General features: G+C 40.1%; 1 pseudogene; it reads right to left on the reverse strand.

The window, feature by feature from the left end:
- Nucleotides 1–14,633: 14,633 nt before the first annotated feature.
- Nucleotides 14,634–18,208, reverse strand: LOC127450587 (piggyBac transposable element-derived protein 4-like; annotated as a pseudogene).
- Nucleotides 18,209–24,717: the final 6,509 nt, after the last annotated feature.

Consider the following 24,717-nt stretch of genomic DNA (forward strand, 5'->3'; position numbering starts at 1 on the left):
CTAAACAACATGAATATAATGCCAATATTAATTATTTGTGTGCAGTGCAAGTCATGGTTTAAAATTAGTAAACTAAGTAAGTGTTAAGGGTCAATGTTTAAACAGCTAGATTTTGTTTGAACTGTAAGATTAATGACTAATGTCTTCGAAGTCCATCCTGGATTAACTGCAGAAGTTCACAAAGATGCATTGTCCTTTGTTAGTTGGCTGATAAAAAAAATTGACTTGCTTTGACTTTTATGTTACAAAGTTTTGTTTCTACTTTGGCAACAAAATTTAAATGTTCTCTCTTTGCATAGTCAAACAAACAAGTGATAGCCAGTACTGAAACATTTTACCAATCATAAATTAGCATAATTAATTCTGATTCAAAGTAATGGCCAGCATCATCCAGTCACTGCCAAACATGTTAAAATAGAATTATACATGATACATTTTGAATCTATGTATTGATTATCATTGTCCCATTTCTGCCAAACATGTTGTGTGGTCCAAACATCATCTGTTGCCTGAAACTGAACTTTTGGTCGGATGTTAAGAGTGAAAGAGTGAAACCTATAGGATGCTCCCTATTTAGTGAATGACTTAACCTCCAGTTTGTTGTCTGTCTGCACTGGTCTCAGAACAGTTCGAAATGTACCTTATTTTCATCCTAACTCCATATAAAGTCTCTGAAAGCAACATTTTTCAGCTTATATTGATTCTCGATGTGATAATGCACAGTGAATATAGGATTTTTTTAAAGAAAACTATTGTACATTATAGTGTACATTGTGTTTAGCAGTGTGGCGTTTCGCGATAAATTGCTCAAATTTTTAAAATGGCATTTCGGATGAAACTAGAGACTCTAATCTTTCGACTCAAACAGGTTTCAACATAAAACTTAATTAGGTCTCTTACCAGATGACAGACTCCGCTGTGATGTAATGGTATGTTCCAATTAGAAAAGGCAGAAAAATTCCCCTATTTAACCCAGCTGCCACTAGAGGGAAGATAAGATGGATGATGAGTGTTTGGAGCACATGGACAAGGTTGCTAGCGCTGTTCAAGCGCAACATACTCCGGCCTCCAGTGTTTAGGGAGGGGCGTATGAACTGCTCTTAGTATCTAAAACAGATCTTGATTTTAGATTTTTTTTATTATTATTTTATGTAACCATGGTTTTATGCTCATTGTTAAACACTTATTTATTTGCACATTTTGCACTCCTACAAAATAAACATCTTTTTGGAATGCCATTCCTTCTCTCCGGTGTGATTCTCATCGTGACTGCCTTGGTCCCTATCACAATCTCTCTCTCATGCATGATTACACACTGTGTGGGCACATTTGGAGTAAACGTTACCTTATGTGGGCCGAATTATTTATATTTATTTTCTTAGACCTTGGTGTGCCCACAGAGAGCGCATGCACAGACCATGTCCTGCAACTTTGAGAAGGAAATGTCAGGACATTTGCATTACATTTCCTCAGATCAGAATATATTATCAACACCTATTCAGATTGGGACATTGTTACTCAAGGTACAAAAGGTACAATAGCAAGAATGGCCTGTAGACTAATTTATGACTGTTTTGGTGCAGGAATCCTTAACCTATTACAAAAGTGTGGAATATTGCCTTTCAAATTAATTGGCACTAACTTGAGAATAACTCATCTCTAAACATTCCTAGAAAGTCAAGGATACACCTCAACATAATTATCACTGCATATGTACAAGAACAGTCATTCTACTTTGACAAAATTGGCTGATATTCATTATCCTAGCTGGGCTTTTGTGACATTGCAAGGGTAGATGCTTTTCCTGCAAGCTTTGAATTGTGGTTGCTATGGCAACATAATGACAAGTGAGGAATACATCACTGTCAATATGTTTTACTTGAAAAAAAAAAACCGATACTGGCCACAAAAGTGGCAATGGATGTTAAACAGTTTAATTCAAATCGCCACGTCAGTGTGCACTTGCTCGGAATGTCACGGGCAGGCCAATTTAGAGATTTTGTCTAACTGGGCCCTAGCATTAGCCACTAAAAGAGGGATAAGACCATGGATTTGGGATTGTTAAGCCTTGCATATCTTGTAATCCTGTTATGCACTTGTTGTGATGTACTGTAGATAATCCTGTCTGATAGCTACATATGTAATTACACTTGGACTAGGGAGAAAGGTGTTGCTGTCCTTAAGTGCACTTTTACACTGGTGTCGGCAATTTGAGGTCCAGACAAAATTAAATAAACACATAGGCCTACAGATTTAGTTATGAAATTATCTAGACTTTATTTGTGGGAGAGATTATGGGGTTTTGTGGTGTGTCCCACAGAACATGGAAGGAAAATATGTTCTAGTGATGAATTTTCAGAAAAGGTAAACTGCTATTTCAGTCTTCTGACCTCATAAAACCTCTGCACAACATTTCCCTCAGATAATCACCAACTGTAAGGAGTTCCAATATTCCTTGGAGAGAGCTACCCTTTAGCATTTCCATTTATTTCAAAAGCTCACAGTGTTTGGCTCACTGGTGAAAACAGCTACTAGAATTTAATTCTTGCAATTTATATTTTAGTTTTGTATATTGTGGTGGAATGATCCGCCCATCCAGCTCGTCATCGTCGCCCCGCCTATTAGGGCTGCCCTTCAGCCAGGCTCACAACAGGAGCTGGGCAGGAGAGCGAGAAGAGGTGCATAATTAATAAGCCTCGTTCTGACAGCGGTGGATGAAGCACACCTGATGTGAATAATGCTTCATCACCGCTGTCTTTAAAACGCAGAGCACACCTCTTCTCGGGGTGCCGGCTTCAAATCTCCATGTGTGCACACACTGGCATCCTCGCACGCCCAGGACCAAAGCTGGGAGGGTTTGGACGAGTTGATGCGCCGCCGGACCCGCTTCTCGGGTTAGATGAGTCGCCAGGTGAGAACTGCACATGTCGTGGCCGACGGGCTAGAGGCTGGGCCGCCTTCCCCTCTCACCTGCCGTGGGCCTGGGAAGACAGGCTGCCAAGGATGCCACCGCCCCTCACGCCGTGAACCCTGGAGGGGAGTGTGTTCGGCCGACAGACCCAGCTCATGCCTGGGCCTTTCCAAAGACACTACCCCGTCCTTCATGGAGCACCATCTCACTGCGAGGATGCCAGATTCCCCCTTTGTTATGAACACTATTTCCCCTTGGACACTTTATTATCCCCTTTATGGACATTTTACTTTTATTATTATTTCCAATAAATGCCTCTCCGAGGCTTGATGCCACACACACTGTGTCTGTCTCTTGCTCACCCTGCCACAATAAATATATATAAAAAGTTATGTTGTCAGAATCAGTGGTGTCTCTACATTAGGGGCTGGTGGGGCTGAGTGAGCCCCACAAGATTTGGTGCTGTGTGCAAAAATGTGTGGCATAATCATAAATTCATTTGAAGAAATAATATAATTTCTGCATCTTATACTTGTTTTAAGTCTATAATACAATACAACAATGGATTTTCATTTGAGAAATGATATTATTATTGAGGTCTGTTGAGTTAAAGCCATTTAATCGTTCACATTTGCGATGCGTGGGTCTAGCCCGTCGTCCTCCAGGTTAATCAGGGGAGATTTGGAGATATGGGCATGTGGAACAAGCGTTCAATGATAGACATGAAGGGCATGTTTGCCTTTGCCCCTGAGTCAATCAAAAGCTTTGATCAAATGTCAAGCTGGTGTGGTCCTCAGAAGCAGGGCTGGGTGATATATTGAATATTCATGATATAATCATGATGATTTTGCTGATAATCTAAAATTAAGCAATACCGTGAATATCGCAATGATTTTAATGTACTTTTTATTTGGCTATTTAGTTTCATAAAGAGCACATCTGTAAACTAATTTCACAATCCTTCAGGGCTGCACAATTAGTCAAAATAACATAAAAATGGCAATATGGTTATATGTGATTAATAGACCTCAAAAGGCTGTGATCAAAGACTGATAAACATCTGTCTGCACTTTAGAATAATCAGGTGATGCGTTGTTCTGTGCACACATGGGGCTCGTGTGCTCAGTTCACATGCATTGTGAAAGAACATGTTCAAGCATTGGTGCAATTCCAAACAGTAGTAACCACTACAAGTTATTATACAAATCTACAAATGCAGCTGTTGGGCCTCATGTATTCAGATAGAAGACAAAGGCAGGCCTAACACAGTCGTAAAACCTAACTCAGGCCCCCAGATAAGTCATAAATCTTACTGATAAAAATCGTGCCAAAATCAAACAAAGGGAGTCCAAAACAGACTACAAATCCCATGAAGCCTTGCTCACTAAAGGATCGAACTCTCAACTCCTATTGGATGAGGCACACGACAGAACGCACCTCAACCATGACATCATCGGGAGTTGAAATACCTCTGAAATGCTTCCGGGATTTGCTTCCAGCAACTTTGCTCACCGTGTGTAGACGCAGCTCATCGCTGCTCTCAGGTGCAGCCTCGTGGCACAAGGAAGTAACGTCCGACTTGAAACTATGGCCATACAATCTCCATCTCGCTGGACGAGTTGAGATTACTCTGTGTTCCACCGAACACTCTAACGGATCCGAAGGAGACTGTTGAGCAATCTGCATCTTCATCTGTTTGCCTGCAGAAGTGAAGAGAAAAGATTTCTCTTCCCTCTTCAATCAAGTCAACATTGCTGATTTCTCCGCCAGCCTGCCGAGAATCAGCAGCCGTGCCGCCCACCAACAGAGCGAGGAAATGGCCTCCTGTCATCACCCGAGCCTCGAGGAACCGAGTCTGAGTTAAAGGACGGCATCCTTATGCGATTCAAGTAAGAGGTTTACGTCTGGGCAGAAATAGAATATTATAGTGTTATTCTTGTGTATCAAGGTTATTGCTTGTACAGTTTACGGACCGCCATGTCCGTTCATTATTAATACTCAAGGTATTAATTTTCACGAATTTGATTTGCTGTATTGTAGTCCAACCACGTTGGGCTGTTGTGCATTTCCGCTATCGTGGGTGAGACCGGCAAACTGAGTTTATCCGTCCACCACGTCTCTGAGTGATAAACTAACAGCTGCTTTCTCCCCCACGATCGTGAAATCGGCTTTGGGGCCATCACTTAATTCTCTCTCTCGTACTAACCACACACACACACACACACACACACACACACACACACACACACACACACACGACCCCTCACAAACATTCTGGCACACATTTTTTGGCTAGTAGATAGCTTCGTGATAAAGCTCAGCTTTGTCCCTAAGCTACCATTGACTGGTTTCTCTCCGCCCACATTCGCGGCCATATTCCCTGGCCAGAAGTCTCACGTGACATACTCTCCACGAGAGTCACGTACGCCATTTTGTGCGCATCCCTCCTTACACACACACACACTCTCACACACACAACTTATGTGTTATAGGATTATTTTAGTTTCCATATCTAGTCATATCACTGTTTAGTTTGTAGTTGTAAGTCGGAAGTTTATTGACTGCATTGTATTAATTATTAATTGATATTACTGCATAAATAAACTTTGTTATATTACAAAGAGAAGTGTTTTGGTTTGTTTTGCATACACCTGTGTCATGCTGACAGGATGTCAGTGCTCGGATTCAAGCCTTCATTCATTGTTTTTTTTCGGAAAATCGATATTCTTCAGATGTCGAATTTCCTAAGAAAACAATCTAATATTGAGACTGTTATACTATCTGGTTATTAGTCCCTGATTCCAGGGTGGTGCCCCGTCAATGTTAATCATTATTAATTAATTATTTCTGATAGTAACACTGATCTAAGCAACCAGTAAAGCCCTACACAGCACAGGATAACAGAAAAGATGACTTCATTTCACCAGATGTGGAAAATTGTAAACTATACAAAGCACTTGTGTGTAGTGTCAAAATAAAAGCTACAGGTGAAAATGAAGCTGTGGCAGGGTGGAGGGCGGGGCCGGGGTTGTGATTCTAAACACCCGGCCCCTAATCAGGCTGAGAGGGATAAAGGCCGACTGGAGACGGCAGTGCGACAGAGAGAGAGTTACGGACAGCTGTCCGACACCTGTGTGTGTTTGTGTCTTTTGGTTTAAGTTCATTATTAAAATATTATATTGTTAAGCAGGTTCTCGCCTCCTCCTTTCCATTGATGTGTTACACTGGTGCCGAAACCCAGGAAGGAGGAGGGATGCACCGTAGTAGATTCCTCGCTACTTCCATCCACCCCAATGGAGCAGCCACGGCCATCCGCCAGGGAACGGAGGAGCCCGGCCACCTGAAAGTGGAGGAATGGCCACCGACCATGAGGGGAGGAGGGGCTCCTGGCCGACCACCTGGAGCAGGATAACCACTGCCAGGGGCAGGGGAGACCCCTTCCGTCCACCGAAAACACGGCGGGACGTTCTGTCCACCAGGGGACGGAGGACTGCCTCCGATCTGCCCGGGGAGGCGTGACTGTCGACCACCAGAGGGTGGAGGAGTGGCAGAGGACCAGGCTACAGCGTATCGGAGAACCAGCAAGTAAATTATTTTTTTCTCTCTCTCTCCTCTCTCTCTCCCGCTGCCACTCCGTGTTGGCCTTTTCCCTCTCTTTTTAAATGTTTTTGTTAATTTGGCATGATCGCCGTTACGGTGTGTAGGTGCCACATTTTTTTTTTGTTTCCCTCCCCTTGTCCCCTCCCCTGATCCAGGTAGACGGGGATGACCTGCCGGCAGACGGGGCGGAAGGCACGCCGCCCCCCAGGGAAAGGGGGCGGGGGGGTTTGTACATCATGCCGGGGGCTCCCCGGCCTGAGAGAACGGGGGAGGAATGTGGCATGATGGAGGGTGGGGCCGGGGTCATGATTCTACACACCCGGCCCATAATCAGGCTGATTAGACTGAGAGGGATAAAGGCCGACTGGAGACGACAGTGCGACAGAGAGAGAGTTACTGACACCTGTGTGTGTTTGTGTCTTTTGGTTTAAGTTCAGTATTAAAATATTATTTATATTGTTAAGCCGGTTCTCGCCTCCAGCTTTCCAGTGATGTGTTACAGAAGCCTTTGACAATTTGACTATATTTGATTTGCTTTCACGGTCAGCTTCTTGATGTGGATGTTTACACTTTAGTTATATATATATATACCTGTGGAAGGTGGTCTACCTGTGGGAGTTTGGTTGCAAAGGAACTGTGGGTCGGTTTGCATGAGTGAGAAAGCAACCTGTATTCTGGTCCGCACTTGTTCAGGAAGTTTTTGATTATTCAAGCATGATGATCATCAGTTGCACACCCAAAAAAAAAAAATAAAATAAAAATAAAAATAAAAAACATATATATATATATATATATATATATATATAATCACACACATTTCAAACTAAATGTCTCTCTCCTCTGCCCCTCCCTAAGAGCCCTCCAAAAACAGCAAATAGCTGCCCCATTTCCCGTCAAACGAATCCCAATTCCTCAGCCTTCTACATGACACTTCCTTAAGAGCCCTCCCCATCTCTGTGCCCCATTCTTGAAATGAGGGTGCTCCAGCCAACTTCCATCCCCTTAAAACAATTTGTCTGCCAATCATAACACTGGTTAGGACCCAATGTTTTATGTTTATCAAATACTTAATGCCCTGTTTGGGCCACTGGAAGGCACCCGGCTGAAAAGCCGTTACTGGACAGTATGCCGTCAGAGCCAAAGCTTCGGATTTAGACCAATTAACTCTGTTAACTCTGTATCCCGAGAACTTAGAAAAGGAATTAATAATTCTCTGGAGACAAGGCATAGATCTAGTCGGAAATAAAATATCATCTGCATTAAACAAAAGCTTATGCGCCACAACTCCTGCCACCACCCCTGGAAATCATCCTTCTTTTCTTATCGCAGCTGCTAATGGTTCCAGGCAAGACAGAACAATTATGGGGAAAGAGGGCAACCCTGCCGTTGCTTCTATCCAGAGTAAAATAATCTTAAATGAATCCATTAGTTTGTACCGCCACTACCGGGTGTCTATAAAGTAACTTAATACAACCAATAAAAGTATTCTCGAACCCGTACATTTCCAAAATCTTAATCCCATTCTACCATATCAAATGCCTTTTCGGTGTCAAGTGAGATGGCAGCAACTGGAGTCTGATCATTCGCCACCTACCACATGATATTGATGAAATGCCTAAAGTTATCACCCCCCACCGGGTGCACCTGCTATTGGGCACGCAGCGGCTTGCTTGCACCTGCACCGGCAGTCCACGTAACACAGTTCAGCTAGTTGTGACATTTCGTATAGGGACCCCTAGTGTCACTACATCAGGTAGGCTACACTCTGAATGCTCTTTGCATCATCTCACTTATTGGTTCCTATAGCCCATTTTCAGTCACAGAGCTCTGTTCAATGAGTCAGTGAGTTTTAATCTGAGAACTGCTTAAACCAATTAATTTGAGAATTAATCCTTCAGACTAGTTGTGAATCAGTTGGACACATTAATTTAAAAAATCTGATTTAAAAGAAGGATTTGTTCATAAATCGTACATTGTTAGCGGTAACAGTGAAACTGACACTGGTCATGTTTTCATCCAAGTTACACATTTAATTTATGGAAAAAAGGAACATTGCAAAAGCAATTTGCCAGTAAAGCAGCGTTTCCATCTCATGTGTTTAAGAGAACAAAATCATCACTTTTGGGGAAACTGGAGCAAAATAGAAATAAAAATGGAAGTTGAAGCCACTGTTTCTCTTTTATTAAATGTAACATCTTACTTGGAGTTTAGAGCACGCTGACAAAATGCTCTGATGAACATCTTGTTTGCTAGCATTCAGCTGCAGATGCCTTATGCCTGGAAGCGAAAGTGTCACACAGTTCTTATATGTAGTATTAGGCAATCATTTTGATGGCAGGATTTGGCATTTCAGAATAACCAGAGCAACATTTGAGATGCTTTGTGATGATATTGATGATATTCTCTGAGCAAATTATGCTTTCACATGGCTTGTTGAGCCAGTCACATGACTTTTCTGTTGCGCATTTATCCACCGATTTCCTGAGCAACCACTGGGCGGCACCATTATTATTCTAATTGCCTGTTTTCTGTTTCTGGTCTCCAGACGCAATGTAAAAACTACCTAAACAAGCAATCCAGATGAAAACGACAACCATTTTTTATTTTTTATTTTATTTTTATTTTTTTTTAGTAAAAATGAATTTCAGGCTAAACTTGTGCAGTTGTTGGCTGTCATAACAACTCAATGTAGTTAATAAAATCAACTTAACTAACCTCGGACCATTTCTACATGTCATCAATACACTCGGGTGAGGCACTATCAACTCCGTGAAGTATCAACACTATAGGGCAAAATGTTTTTTGACAGTTTTTACAAATGCTATGCCTTAAGCATCACATTACCTGCTAAGAATATACGCCGATGCAAGTGAAAACACTGGAGACTGAAACTTTAAAACAGTCAAATGGTGGAACACTTCTCCGTTCAGGAAAAAGGTGGATATTAATATATAAATTTGATAAATGTGTTTCTATTCTAGTTTATACACATGTTTTCTAACTAAATATAAGATTTATCCACCTCAAGTGAATGTATACTAATGTATATTTTTATGCACATTTTGGAAACTTAATCTGCATCGCAAAATTTGCATACAAATATATTGATGGAAACCCAGCTACTGATTCAGTTGAATTGCACCACTAAGAGATCAGATCCTCTTTAATGCATGGTGGATAACATCAGTTTCTGCCACCTGGTTGCACTGTTTCACCACATATACAGTATGCCTATGTAGTAGCCATAGTTCATTCCACTCCCTTACTTACCAATCACTTTGCTCATTTCATACATACACTATTTCATACTATGCACACAGTCTATCCCATATGACTCCAGATAACATGAAATTTGCATCTAATATCATGCTGGGATTTTTGTGAAACATCTTACATCATTTTGGGATCTTCATGTTGCACTCTACATCATTCTAAGATCTTGATTTGGAACAAAAAGCCAATTTAGCATTGATTGGCAGAGCAATTAAAATACTTCCTTGTCTACAGTAGTTTTACACTTTCAGGAAACCATCCAAGAATCTGGACACTGCTGTACCTTCCCCTGTGAAGCCCATACTAAGGACCTCTGGCTAGGATGTCACATCAGTCATAGTGTCTGTCCACATCAGTGGACGGTGGGATAAGATCTCACACAAGAGGAATCAAAATTTCTGATTGCCGTTGTAGTTTGCTCAGTAGGTCAAATGCTCAAGAATGTTTTAAAGAAGGATTGGAGGCTTTAGAAGTTGCCAAGGCTGGGGATTTTCCTTCCTTAACCTGATTAGTACCCTGGTGGAACTTTTCCGAAGCTGAGCAGGGAAGAAAATCAAATTATCTGATGTGTAAGTATATATATATATAAATATATATATATATATATATATATATATATATATATATATATATATATATATATATATATATATATAAAACTCCTTGTTACTCTAATAATGTCCACTTACATTGAAGAAATACACAGTCCTAAAATAATAATTCATTATTACACCACAGAACTATAAATCTCTCGCTTACCCAGGGGCTGTAACATGATCATGAAGCTGTGAAAACTTTTCTTAATTATCATGGTAGGAAATGAAACTGGAGATTAAAAAGCTTCCAGCCTCCACTAGATTCGGAGAGTATTCTTTATGCACAACAATAAAAATTCATTATATGCGCAGCCTAAGGTAGAGGAGACAAATGTCCCAAATCTCATTGCAATAGTTCTAAAAGTGATACGGTACACCTCGAATGTAATTTCACTCTAAATAATTTTGAGAACAATGCATGTGTGCTTGTATCTGTTTTGGTTGTTTTTTTCATTACTCAAGGATGTCACGTTTCTTCTTTTCATTGGCTATAAACTTACACAATGCAAAGCAAAGCTTTTAGATATTTCTGAATGTGTTTCATGTGGAGCCAGGGAATAATTTTACATATACAGTACAGCTTATTAAAGGGATAGTTCACCCAAAAATGTCAAAAATTCTGTCATAATTTACACCCCCCCCCCCCCCCCCCCCACCCCCACCCCATGACTTTCCAAAAAAAAAAATCCCCCCATGGATTACAATAGGAGGCATAATGAGAGCCCCAGTCTCCATTAATTTTCATCGTATGGAGAAAGAAACTATTTTCCTTTTGTGTTGCTCAAAATAAATAAAGTCATACTCACAACATGATTGTGAGTAATTAATTACAGAATTTAAATGTTTACCATTATTATTATTAAAGGAATAGTTCACCCAAAAATGAAAATTATCTCATTATTCACTTACCCTGATGCCATCCCAGATGTGTATGACTGTCTTTCTTCAGCAGAACACAATTTAAGATTTTTAGAAAAATGTTGAAGCTCTGCAGGTCCTTATAATGTAAGTAAATGGGTGCCATCAGGCTGCTGGCTATTTGACGGTCTAAAAGGCATATTTAGGCAGTGTAAAAGTTATCCAAATGACTCCAGTCGATCAATTAATGTCCTCTGAAGCAAATCGATAGGTTGGTGTAAGAAAAAAATAGATCATTATATATATTATTATATAATAATTATATTTATATATATATAAGATTAATTGCCATTGATTGTCCTAATTATAACATAGTATTATCAGTAAACAAAACAGCAAAATCTGTAGTAAATGTATTTCTTAAAGAGCACAGAAACCAATGAGGCCTGAGTATAACTGCTGTGCTCTTGTTTTTACATGGCAGTCTGCAACATGATGAACAAGCTGTTTTAATCAAATGAATGAGCGTTGGAGAAGTGAAAGTCTCGTTCCTTTCATTATTGTATGATTAATAATGATGGACTGGCTCCTCTAGCTATCAGATCTACAAAGACTCAGCTATAGACATGTCTCACTGAGGAAGAAGAGGACAAAACAGGAATGAAAGCCAATCGCTCACAGCCTGATTAGTCCAGTACACTGTTCCATGAGAACCTAATCATTTATGTTTGTCATTAAGTTATTATGCTGCATTGATATTTGTTATATTGATATTTGTGCATAATGGCATGGCAGTTTTTACTATGGTTTTTAAATGAAAATAATTAGAATTATTTACATTAATTTACTGCTTCATGTATGGTGCACCTGTTACATGGGTGGAATGTCGTGATAAACAGGTATTTTTGCCAGGCCGATACTTAGAGATTTGTATTTTCTGAAAACTCTGCCTGCTTGGTTAACAGAAATGCCCGATTGTGTGAATAAAGTGTTACCTTCCCTTGTTTCAAGTGTGTTTACATGCACACCAATATGCTGATGAATACCAAAAATCAGGTCATTCAATAAGTTTGACAACGCAATAAATAAATAAATAAATAAATAAATCATCAGATTATTCTCTGCTTTTGACATCAAAACAGTCATAAACAGTAAACAATCATGCGCACAACACTTGCACACACTGGAGAAGCCGGTTGGAACGCTAGTAAAGATTGTGCTTGTAAACGTGCTCATTGTCAGTGTATAATTCACTTTTTCTTTTTTTAACCATTTAAAGCCTGAGCCCAAAATTCCATTCTGTGCCAGAATATGATATTCATATCCATATTCATATTACGTTCATATTCATATAACATCACACACCTGAACTGTATATACCATATTGAAGAGAAGAACTAGGACTTTCAAATGATATAAATATATATATATGATTATTTAAGGCTAATCATCCTTTATCAATAAGATTTCACACAGCAATTTTTACAAAATCTTCTCCGGCCACCATACTTCATAAGACAACTGCATTTTCAACCATTTTAATTACAAGCTAGAGGGAAACTTAGTGTGTATGAAATATACATAATTTTGTAGGCAATGTAGAATAGCAGACAGATTAGAAATATAATCTATTGTTTAAAAGTTATGACCATTCTAGTGATTAGTGGGAAAACGGAATAAAACAAACATTTAGAATGTTAAGATACATTTCACACGACCACACCTCAAATACTCCTCTTGAGCACCTGTAATAATAAATTGAGATTGCATCTGAAATTGAAGGACACAAACACTGAAATACACATTTTATGTGTTCAATAACACACACACTTTATTTAATTTGAACATTAGAATTACACACGTATTACACAGCAAAACATACAAAATCAAACTTTCAAACTATCTACAGTAAATACATTTTTAATAAACAGTGCTGGAACAGAATATATATAAATTCATAAATACTCAACAACTGCAATACCTGTGGAGAGAAGAGAGGGGGGGGGGGCGACAACACCAGTAAACACAGCCTAACCTAGGCCTCTTCACGTAACTGGTCACACTCAGCTGAGTGCCAAGACTGAAAACAGTTCCTGTCGCAAACCAAGCAAAGTCTTTTGCCATTACATTCCGGCGAGCAACAAGCTACTTTAGTTTTATTTTCAGTCCTACTTTTCCGATAGCATAGCCAACATCTCTTAGAGGACTCTTCAAATTTAGGGACATGGGCTGTGTGGAGTGATGATGAAGGAGGGACTACAGGCTTTAGTATATGCAAAGGGAAACTTGTGTGAATATCGATACCTCCCAGCTGATGAGCCAGGTTTTCTCTGAAATCTATCTGGGTTAAGTTTACCGGTCTACGCTCATCCCCTGGTGCCACATGAGTGTGTTGCCATTCCTTAAATAATATGAAACTATTGACGACGGCAATGTCTATGAAGTGGAAAAAAAGAGTCTTCCACCACTTCTGAGTTTTTTTGTAGGATGTCGTAAGATTTTATCATTTGGTATGACCTGTCAACACTGCCCATGTTTTTGTTATAATTGCTGATGACAGTGGGCTGGAGGGCTACTTCTTTTGTCCAGTCACCATAATTTTTTACAAACCTAGTAATTTGGGTTGAGCCATTCTTATTGTGGAAATTGGAGAGGCATGTAACTGCACGTGTGTCTTTCCACTGAATTACAAGTATTTTCCCCTCAATCCTACACCACCTCATATCCCCACGAGCTGTCTTGCGTTCTCATCTTTTGATGTCTTTAACCCTTGTGTAGTCTTAACATTCTGTATACTCCCCTTGTCCTAAGGGTCAAAAATGACCTACCTTCACCAAACCCCTAAAATAAAGCAGCTTAATTGAATTTCAAACCCCAAACCTATTTTGCGTGAAGAAACAACCTGTCATTCAGCACAAACTTTGTGAATATATGGGATTTACCTCTTCACAGTGCAGAAAGACTCCATTTAATCAGTGGACACCACTCGTTTTTATTACAACACACCTGTCATAATTGTTTTCTTTATTAAAGTAGAGGTTTATTATTATTATTATTATTATTATGATTGCTAAAGGTACTGCATAGCTGTAAACATTAATTGTTTAGCAAGAGATAGCACTTGTATAGCCTAAGAAAGTAGCAGAAATGTGCAGAAAGTAGTTTTGAATGCATTTTATTGAAGGGAAACAATAACAGTCCTGAACTTTTTTGGCAACGTAGTGATATATTCTTATATACTGTACAATGAGGAATTCAACTACAAAATACTAGTCTTCTCCCATTTTTCTAACCATTGCCCCCACCCACAAGGTGTATAAACAACAACAATAAATAAGAATAAAATAAGATAATAGATTCAAAACAAAAACGTGAAGAACATAAATCAATCAACTCTAATTAGCACATGTAGGACAGTATGCAAGTGTGTGCGCATGGACTTTGCAGATATATTTCTCACATGTGCAGCACATAGTATTTGTTTTACAGTCTTTCTTTGAGGGGCAGAATTGGCATCTCCTCCTCTTGCCTGCCCCAGCTGCAGTCTCAGGTGGATCAGGACAAGATTCAGCCCCCTGAACAGCTTTCATAAGTGCTGCAGAGGCTGCTGTGCAGGGGAGGCGCTCCCTTCTTTGAATGTGTGAGGTTACAAGTGCCTTTCCCAGCTGCTCCAGGAACACCCTCCTCTTGTTCCGCTTATCAGGCATCCAGGTAGGGTTGATCTTGTTCCATATCATGAAGGCATTGTATGAGGACACATCAATGATGTTATGGAAGATGACCAGGGGCCAGCGGGCAGTCATCCTCCTGCAGCTGTAAGTTCCAGTCACCTTGTCCAGGTTGTCCATGCCTCCTTTGTTGTGGTTGTAGTCCAGGATGATGGCTGGTTTCCTGTCCTCATGATCACTGATCTCAGCCGTTTTGTGCAGTGTGCTCAGGAGGACCACATTCTTGTTCCTCTTTGGAAGGTAAGAAACTAGATTGGTGGTGGAGGTGAAGGCAAACTTTGATGAGAAGGCCTCTCTCGCCCTTGTTGCGAGGAGTGCAGGGGGGAGCTCAGGCTTCTTCTTTCTGTGCCAACCATGGTGATCTTCCTCTTCAGGAGCTGCTGGCTGAGTTCATAAGAGGTGAAGAAATTGTCACACGTGACATTGTGCCCCCTCAGTCCATCTGTCACATCAAGCACAACCCGCATCCCCTGGTTCTTCTCCGGGCCTCCACTGGTCGGCTTCCCTGTGTAGACTTGCATCTTCCAAGCGTAGCTGGATTGTGCATCACAGGCCACCCATATCTTGATGCCATTCTTTGCTGGCTTGCTGGGCATATACTGCCGGAAAGGACAGCGACCTTTTGACAAAAGAGATTACTATCAGTAATTAGTATCAGTGTCACAGAAAACAATCACATAAATCAATGATATTACAGCAATACATCATAAAATTAACAGTGAAAATCACTTACATTACAGATATGTAGGGCTTTATTGGTTGTTTAGATCAGTGTTACTATCAGAAATAATTAATAATTATTTCTGTAGTTATTAATCAATATTTAAATTAATTAATTGGATCTAACTCATTAAAACCTCATATGGGACTCCAGTAAATGTAATGTGCTACGTTTAGGAGCAAGTTTGGTTATTAGCAATAATTAATAATTATCAAAGATAATTATTAATTATTAAAATCAATAGAACATTGATGAGAATCAATGTTAGCTTTTCTTAATCCTTTAAAAAAACAATTATCAAAGATAATCGTCAATTGTTAACATCGATGAAACATTAATTAAAATTAACACTAGCTTATTGATCATTCAAATTCAACAACCATCAAAGATAATTATCAATTATCAAAAATCAATAGAATATTAATAAGGATTAACATTGATGGGGCACCACCCTGAAATCAGGGACTAATAACCGAATATTAAAACAGTCTCAATATTAGATTATTTTCTTAGGAAAATCGGCATCCGAAGAATATCGATTTTCGGGAAAAAAAACAATGAATGAAGGTTTGAATCCGAGCACTGACATCCCGTCAGCATGACACAGGTGTATGCAAAACAAACCAAAACACTTCTCTTTGTAATATAAACAAAAGTTTATTTATGCAGTAATATCAATTAAAAATTAATACAATGCAGTCAATAAACTTCCGACTCACAACTACAAACTAAACAGTGATATGATTAGATATGGAAATACAAATAATCCTATAACACATAAGGTGTGTGTGTGACAGTGTGTGTGTGTGTGTGTGTGTGTGTGTGTCAGTGTGGTTAGTGAGAGAGAGAGAGAGAGAGAGAGAGAGATTATTAAGTGACAGCCCGAAAGCTGATTTCGCGATAGCTGGAGAGAAAGCAGCTGTGCTCATCACTCAGAGACGTGGTTTTACGAGCGGGGCTCGTAAAAGTCCTGCGTTATTTGACTCTAATGGATGAACTCAGTTTCTGTCTCACCCGCAATGGCGAAAATGCACAACAATCCAATTTGGTTGGACCACAATACAGCAAAACAAATTTGTGATAATTAATACCCTGAGTATTAATAATGAGTGGACATGGCGGTCCGTAAACTGTATAAAAAAACCTTGAAACACAAGAATAACACGCTATAATATTCTATCTCTGCCCAGATGTAACCTCTTACTTGAATCGCATGAGGACACAGGTAGAATGTGTTTTCCTCCGTCCTTTAACTTTGACCCGGTTCCTTGAGGCTCGTGTGATGACGGGAGGCCGTTTCCTCGCTCTGTCGGCGGGCGGTACGGCTGTTGATTCTCGGCGGGTTGGCGGAGAACTCAGAAATGTCGACTTGATTGAAGATGGAAGATAAATCTTTAATCTCTTCACTTCTGTAGGCAAACGGGTGAAGATGCGAATTGCTCGGCGGTCTTCTTCGGATCCGTTAGAGTGTTTGGTTGAACACAGAGTAATCTCAACTCGTCCAGCGAGATGGAGATTGTATGGCTACAGTTTCAAGTCGGACATTACTTCCTTATGCCACGAGGTTACACCGGAGAGCAGCAAAAAGCTACGTCCGTATTCGGTGAACGAAGTTGCTGGAAGCGAATTCTGGAAGCATTTCAGAATTATTTGAACTCCTGATGATGTCATGTTTGAGGGACGTTCTGTTGTGTGCCTCATCCAATAGGAGTTGAGAGATCAATCCTTTAGTGAGCAAGGCTTCATGGATTTGTAGTCTGTTTTGGACTCCCTTTGTTTGATTTTGGCGCGATTTTTTTCAGTATAATTTACGACATGGAATGTGTGGGGGCTGAGTTAGGTTTTACGACTGTTAGGCCTGCCTTTGTCTTCTATCTGAATACATGAGGCCCAACAGATATGAAAATAAAAATGTACCTCTGAATGGAACCAGTTGCCCATCCACTGTTACTTCAGGCCCAGGGTTGTAGAGGTATGGCAGACGCTCCACCCACTTCTCTCAGACCTCTCTTATGGCTGCCAGTTTGTCTCTCACACATCTTGCAGGTCTTGACTCACGGTTATCAAATCGTAGCATTCTTGAGAAAGTGTGAAAGACTTTCAGTGGCATCGTGGCATGGAAAATCGCCCTTCCACTCTCTGCATCCCAGAGACTACATGTAGCCTCGCCTCGGGACCTATACACACCCGCTAAGATTAGCAGCCCTATGTAGGCACGCAGGTCAATCTCATCCATCCTTTTCCAGTTGTCTCCATATTTACGGAAACCCTCCAAATTTGCCATCTCTAGGATTATTTTTTCGATGGCTGGTGTGATGAACATGTAGACTGTTGAGGTGATGTCCTGGGCATGGGCAGCTGCATGTCTTGTGGGCCCTGGGGTCATCCTTATGACATTTTGTGCTGCCATCCTGCCCTGGTTGTCATATGGTGACAAGGACCATGTTATTTTGCTGTTCTTTGACAAAAATGTCTCTCTTTCAGCTTGGGGGGATTTCTTCTTCATCTGAAGATGATGCATCGTGCTCTGGGTTGTATTCTTCCCCAACTTCTTCTTCAGATACCTCCTCCTCTTCTAAATCATTGTTCTCTTGCTCCTCCTGGACATCTGAAAAAATCAGATCTACGACCTGTTGGGCACTGAAATGTGCACTCATGGCTTCAGCAAAGAGAAAACTGGGGGTACTGTCATTTGCAGCACCTTTATAGCCTCTGACTGCATTCCCCATTAGTAAACAATGCTTTCAAGAAATGTTTATTTTGTCTGAAATTCAGTTTATTTTGTCTGAAATTGTTTTATTTTGTCTGTGAACCTGAGTCATGTGTGGGGTCGTGGAGGGGCGATGCTGCACACGCACAAGATTGTTTTAGTTTTGTCTAAGTTCAATCAGTAGCACACATAATCTCAATTTCTCATTGTGTGTGTGTGTGTGTGTGTGTGTCTCTTTGTGGTTTTTGTGGTGTGTAAATTATTTTATAACTGCTAGGTCAAAAATGACCCTAAGACAATCTTTGTAGCCTGGTGGTGTACAGCTTTCATGGAAATATGAACAAAGGCAATGTTTCACTTTTTCTAATGTTGGGATCACTCTAGGAAAAGTCATCAAATTTCAAGTTGAAAAAAAAAAATCATTTAGCTGGTTTTCTCTGCTGGTAAACATAGTGGCGGGTCATTTTTGACCCTTAAGACAACACAAGGGTTAACTTTTACAGGAAACAGTTTACGATTCACCCTGCATGTCCCACGGGCATTAGTTTCCATTTTGAACAACTTAACCATAATAGCTGGGGACGTGTAAAAGTTGTCAAACCAAACATTGTGGCCCTGGTCTTTGAATGGCTGCAGTAATGATTCAACTACTTTGGTGGCCAAGTCAGTGACACACCCATTATGACTACCTGTGTAAACATTAAAGTCGAGAGTATATGCCATACCCCGAGTCTGATGTTGCAATTACCCATAATTTAAAACCCCACCGAGTAGGCTTGCCCTTCATGTATTGTTTAAATCCTGACCGAGCTTTAGACTTGACCATACGTTCATCTATTGTGAGATTTTGGTTAGGCTGAAAGAGCTGCTGGCATTTTTGTTTGAGGTGGTCCATAAGATAATGCAACTTCCTAAGGCGATCATGATTATCCTCTGTGGTAGGGTCTACAACATGTAGAGCTGCTAAAAGAGCCTTGTCACGCGACATAAATCCCCTCGCCCACGAGCCCTGAAGTGACTTGGTTCCCCAATGACGATGGGAATCAAGGAGAACTGAAAACCCCATGTAAATGAGCAACCCAAGAAATTTGTCAAATTCATCGGGGGTCACCTCCATCCAAGCTCCTTGGTAGCTGGAATATGACGGACAGTTTAGAATGAGCTCCCACCCCTGATGGTTTGTAAAGCTGCATATCTCAGCAACTACAGCTTGAGTAAAAATCAGCATAAAAAGTCAATTTCTCACAACATCATATTGGAGGTTGACCGCACAGCCTGATGCACGCTACCTAAGTCAATACCGAATGGACCGCTAGGCTTAAATGGGAGAGGTTTTGGTGCCTGTGAATTGATGTCAGTGTACAAGGGATAAGAAACAGAGTCAATGAAGCGTTTACACTTTCTAGCTGACTTGGGACCTGTGCGAGAATGGCTAGCCATACCCAAAATAATAAGAGTAACAGTGTTAGTGTTACTGTGAGTATTAGTCATATGAGAAATAGAAACAAACAATACATACAAATTCATACATACCCAGTTCATGGTCTTGGCTGGGGATCAGGTTCCATCTCATCCTCCATCTCCTCGTGGTCCGGGTCTTCCTGCAGTAGTTCCTGGTCCAGCAGATCTTCCTCCTGTGTGCTCATGCCATCATGAGCCATGTCCTCCTCTGCTATGAACCTAAGCTCATCAGCAGTCAGCTGCCTCCTCCTCTTGAGGGTGCTGAGCAGGGAGCCATAGTCTCTATCCATCTCTACAACAGAAAAAAAGTACAACAATTGGTAGCCAGCAGTGTGTTCTTCACAAATCCATTCACTGAATAGTCACCAAAGGATGACGATACATTTATTATTCTTGCCCAGTAACCCCTTAACCAATCATATGTGCTTTTAGCTTATATTGTCATGAGTATCTGGCAGTTTTCAGAAATAAAATCGTGATTGGACGGCGAAGATATTGAGACAGGAACCATGGGAATAATTGTTTCCAAATTTGAATGCTCCGGCTGGTAAGAATTAATTGTTTTTACTGAATTTTGAGTAAACTTGTCAAATTTTTCATTTGACTTTATTAAACTGTATCATGTCTGTAATCATTAAATTGAAATTTACAGATTTTGTCCTCATTTTCTGTGCTTATTTACATTAAATTCTGTGGAATGGCTTTAAACAGGGTCAAAACGTTAAACTGAGCTGAGAATATACTGATATTGGTAGATAAATGCATAATCAAATTATACAAAATCTTTAAAAAAAAAAAAAAAAAAAGAAATCAGGCAATCTATTTAAATATCAGCATTAGCTAGTGAAAAAAACACATATCAGTTGACCACTAATTGAGTGGTCAAAGATTTAATGAATGAATGACTTCACAGCACACAGAGCATGTTGGCTCTTATTGGAGGCCAATGGAACACAGTCAAGGGCTATCACTGGCAGCCGGATATCAGCTGGAACCAGATTTAACGTAGGATATCTTAGTGGCCACATGCAGTTCACTATTCACACCAACATACTAAACTGAGCATGTTGTCAGCCAATTCCAGTTGATGCCATACATCCACAAAATTTGATCATATTCTAACTTTACTATATTAGACAAAGTTTGTTTTAAAGAGTAAATGAGGGAACTGCAATTCCTCTTCTGTTTTGACATGAACTTTTGTTCTTTTTCAACTGACAGTGAATGGTTTAATAAAACCTCAAAAGGTGTTTCAAGTGACAATGACCTCAGATTCATCATAAAGCACTCTGATTTATGGATTCTGCCCTGAAGCAAATCAGTCTGACTTTAGAAGTTTTTTACTGAGAGTCATCTCAGACGGGGCTGGAGTAATGCTCTGCCAGAAACCCTCTCATGTGGGGTCAGTCATGCAAACATACATGTACACACAGGTGAGATAACATGACTATAATTTAAAAGCTAATTACTTCAAAGGGTATGAGCAGATTTAACCGTATTATTCATCTTTTGACAAATAGGTGCCGCTGCCAATAAACATACTTGCTTTTTTTTTGTTTTTCTCCCCTTTTCTCCACAATTTGGAATGCCCAATTCCCAATGTGCTCTAAGTCCTCGTGGTGGCGTAGTGACTCACCTCAATCCAGGTGGCGGAGGACAAATCTCAGTTGCCTCCGCATCTGAGACCATCAGTCCACGCATCTTATAACGTAGCTTGTTGAGCGCATTACCACGCAGACGTAGCGAATGTGGAGGCCCACGCTATTCTCCGTGGCTTCCACGCACATCTCACCATGTGTCACACCGAGAGTGAGAACCACACATTATAGCGATCATGAGGAGGTTACCCCAGGTGACTCTACCCTCCCTAGCAACCGGGACAATTTTGTTGCTTAGGAGACCTGGCTGGAGTCACTCAGTATACCCTGGATTCAAACTCGTGACTCCAGGGGTGGTAGTCAGCGTCATACTTGTTTTTCTTAAGGCATGCTTCCAAGGTTACGATTCCAATTAATATGTCAAAGTGTTGACAAGATGTAACCCGTTTGGCATCCATGCTGTTTCTTTAAAAAAAATGCATTTCAGCTTGGAAAAATGCAAAAGAATGATAATTGAATTCGGACTATCCAATTGGAACTTTGGGCAGAAATCCACAACTTCAATTTCACCGAGTTGCAGGAATAATGTCAAGCAAACATTGCAGCACCCGGGAGGTGTGTCTATGATAAACATTCACTGTAAAGCAAATAATATGCTTCAATGAGTCAATCAAGATGGTAGACCAATCTATTGGGCAGAGATGGCATTTGTTGACACTAGAGAGTATGAGTGGGAGATCCAAAATTGGTCACAAAATTGAGGACTGCTCCCACCACTCAGTGTGCTAAATTTCAAAACTTTTTACCATACAGGTCTAGGGGCTGCAACAGACTACAGGCAGAGGAAGAAGAAAACTGTCACAACAGAAACAATAGGAGCTACACACCTTTTGTGCTTGGCCCCTCATATTACAACCATCTTTTACTTCAACCTGACTTTCTGTTCTTCCACAGTCAAGTAATCGTGTTCCTGTCAAGGGAATACTTTCACAAAGCCAGAATTTTCACTTGAAATAAAGTATTTGGACCCACTTCAATATAATGTGGGACCAAGTCTCCTGCACATTGTTGCTTATTCTGGCCAAAAAAACAAAACAAAAAAAAAAACACCAATATGGTGTTTGGTATGGGGAAATATGGTACGGGGAAAACTCATATACCGTGATTTTATCCCTGAAGGTCATCAAGTGGCTGTATTGGTCATAGTGGGTGTTCCTGCAGCTGGATGCCCTCATATTATTGGTGGTTCGCACAACTGGCCACAATCTGATCACAAATGCAATGTAATGCCAGTCAAAATTAGACGTCTTTCTAATTTGCCAAGGATTAGTTTTCTTGCAGCTAAAAATTAACATTCTGGAGGGGAAAGCGCTAGTATAAACATTACTTTAGTGCATAATGCATCATATAATGAACAAGATGAACAATTATCAGTGCACAAATCAAACTCAGTTAGAATGCTGACAATTCCTCACGTTTTTTCTCGCATAATTTTTTTAATTGTATCCATGCATGTGGGTAGAGAAAAATCATAGAGAAGGATGATATCACTCACAAGAACAGGAACTTCACCTCCGTCTCGCCTAAACTTGACTACTGTATCTCACAGGAAACAGATCACGTGAGCTACGCTCCTATTGGTTATCAGAATCATGTCAGTACTCATTTGTATAAAGTATAACTTTTTCAACTTTGTTGCATTGGATACTTTGTTGCGATGAATGGCACTGAGAACTAATTAGCCATTCCCAGCTTGTTTCAAAGTAAAACATTGTTGGTCAGTTTTTATGTTCAACATAGCCATAGTTAAAGAAATAAATCATATTGCTTGCTCCCTGCAAGAATGCTGTTGTCTGACAGATACTGGAATCAGATTATATGAACCTGTCATTCTACAACACCCTAGTTCTCATATTTTATTCCTTTTTTGTGTGTGAAACTGGAGAATTGATTGCCAAGATTGTCAAAATATTCTTCAGCAGCAGCCTTGTTCTCAACATCTTTTTTAATATTTGAATGCAATGTATATACAGTAGATAGAGTGAATATAATGTATATTTCATGTATATAAGTTCCTCCTTATTTTCAGACAATGATGTGATTACACTGGTTGCCACTGCTCTGTTGTTTATCAATTAGAGATGCACAAATTTCTTGGGAACGCAAATTTGTCTTATTACTGTTTGAAGTTGTTCCTGGTTTTTCTGAAATTATGCTGAAAGTTTGCATGACAAAAGCAGGTCCTCCCTTAACAGAGGGAGGTTCATCTGATGGCATGTCAGAGCTCTCACTGTTATGCCTACCTCTGAGATGTTTTTTAAACCCTGAATATGAAACAAACCTCTGACAACACCCATCCTGATCGCATACCTACTGTAATCTTCTGCAAGGATAAAAAGCATGAAAACATTTGAGAGGGCATGCCAATTTGTTACAGTACAATGAGTCAACTGCAATAAATCACCAAGACAGCTTGCAAAAACAGCTCTGCACAGATAAAGTACTTAAAAGAATCTTGGTCCGAAGACCTTTAAACTGCGAACTTTCATGGCTGATGCACAGATCTTTGTGATATTTGTCGGTTCAAAGTTATACTGTTCACGTTGAAAGCACTATGATCCAATACTCGGATACTAAATTCTCTTGTGTCAGTCATGACAAATAACCCCAGGCATATGTTTTATATGAAATTATTCCCTGTATGGATCAGTTTGCATTCTTACAATTCCCCGTGGTTCCAGACTATTTAATTTAACTTGTACCTTGTGGGTTTGCAAGCTTGCAGTCAAATACTTAGGCATGCCCTGCTTTCAAACAAACATGGTATTGCCACAATATGAGTGCCCTCATGTTCAGCTGCCATCAGCAAAATATTTTACCTGCTCCCTAATTTTTTCAGCTTACAAACTCAACAAGCACATTACTCAGGATTTGAAGTAACATATTGACTGGCAGGAACAGGGACACCCTGTTGTTTGTGACTGATCCTGTGGTGGCATTTATACGTGACCCATGTGCTGTAGTCGTAATGCTGTAATTGCATTAAGAGGTGAAGCTGAGGACTGCAACAGTTGGATTTCTGCCAAGCAGAAGGGAAACTAGGGACACCCATCATGGGATAATGACGACAAGTTTTCTAAACATTTTGTTTGTTGGTCACAGGTAAACCATAGTCCTAGAATGGAAAGTCACCCTTGATCACTACTATCACCAATGACTGATTACAAGTAGAGCTAGGTGATATAGCTAAACAATTTTTTT

This window comes from Myxocyprinus asiaticus, chromosome 13 (assembly GCF_019703515.2).
Source record: "Myxocyprinus asiaticus isolate MX2 ecotype Aquarium Trade chromosome 13, UBuf_Myxa_2, whole genome shotgun sequence".
NCBI lineage: Eukaryota > Metazoa > Chordata > Actinopteri > Cypriniformes > Catostomidae > Myxocyprinus > Myxocyprinus asiaticus.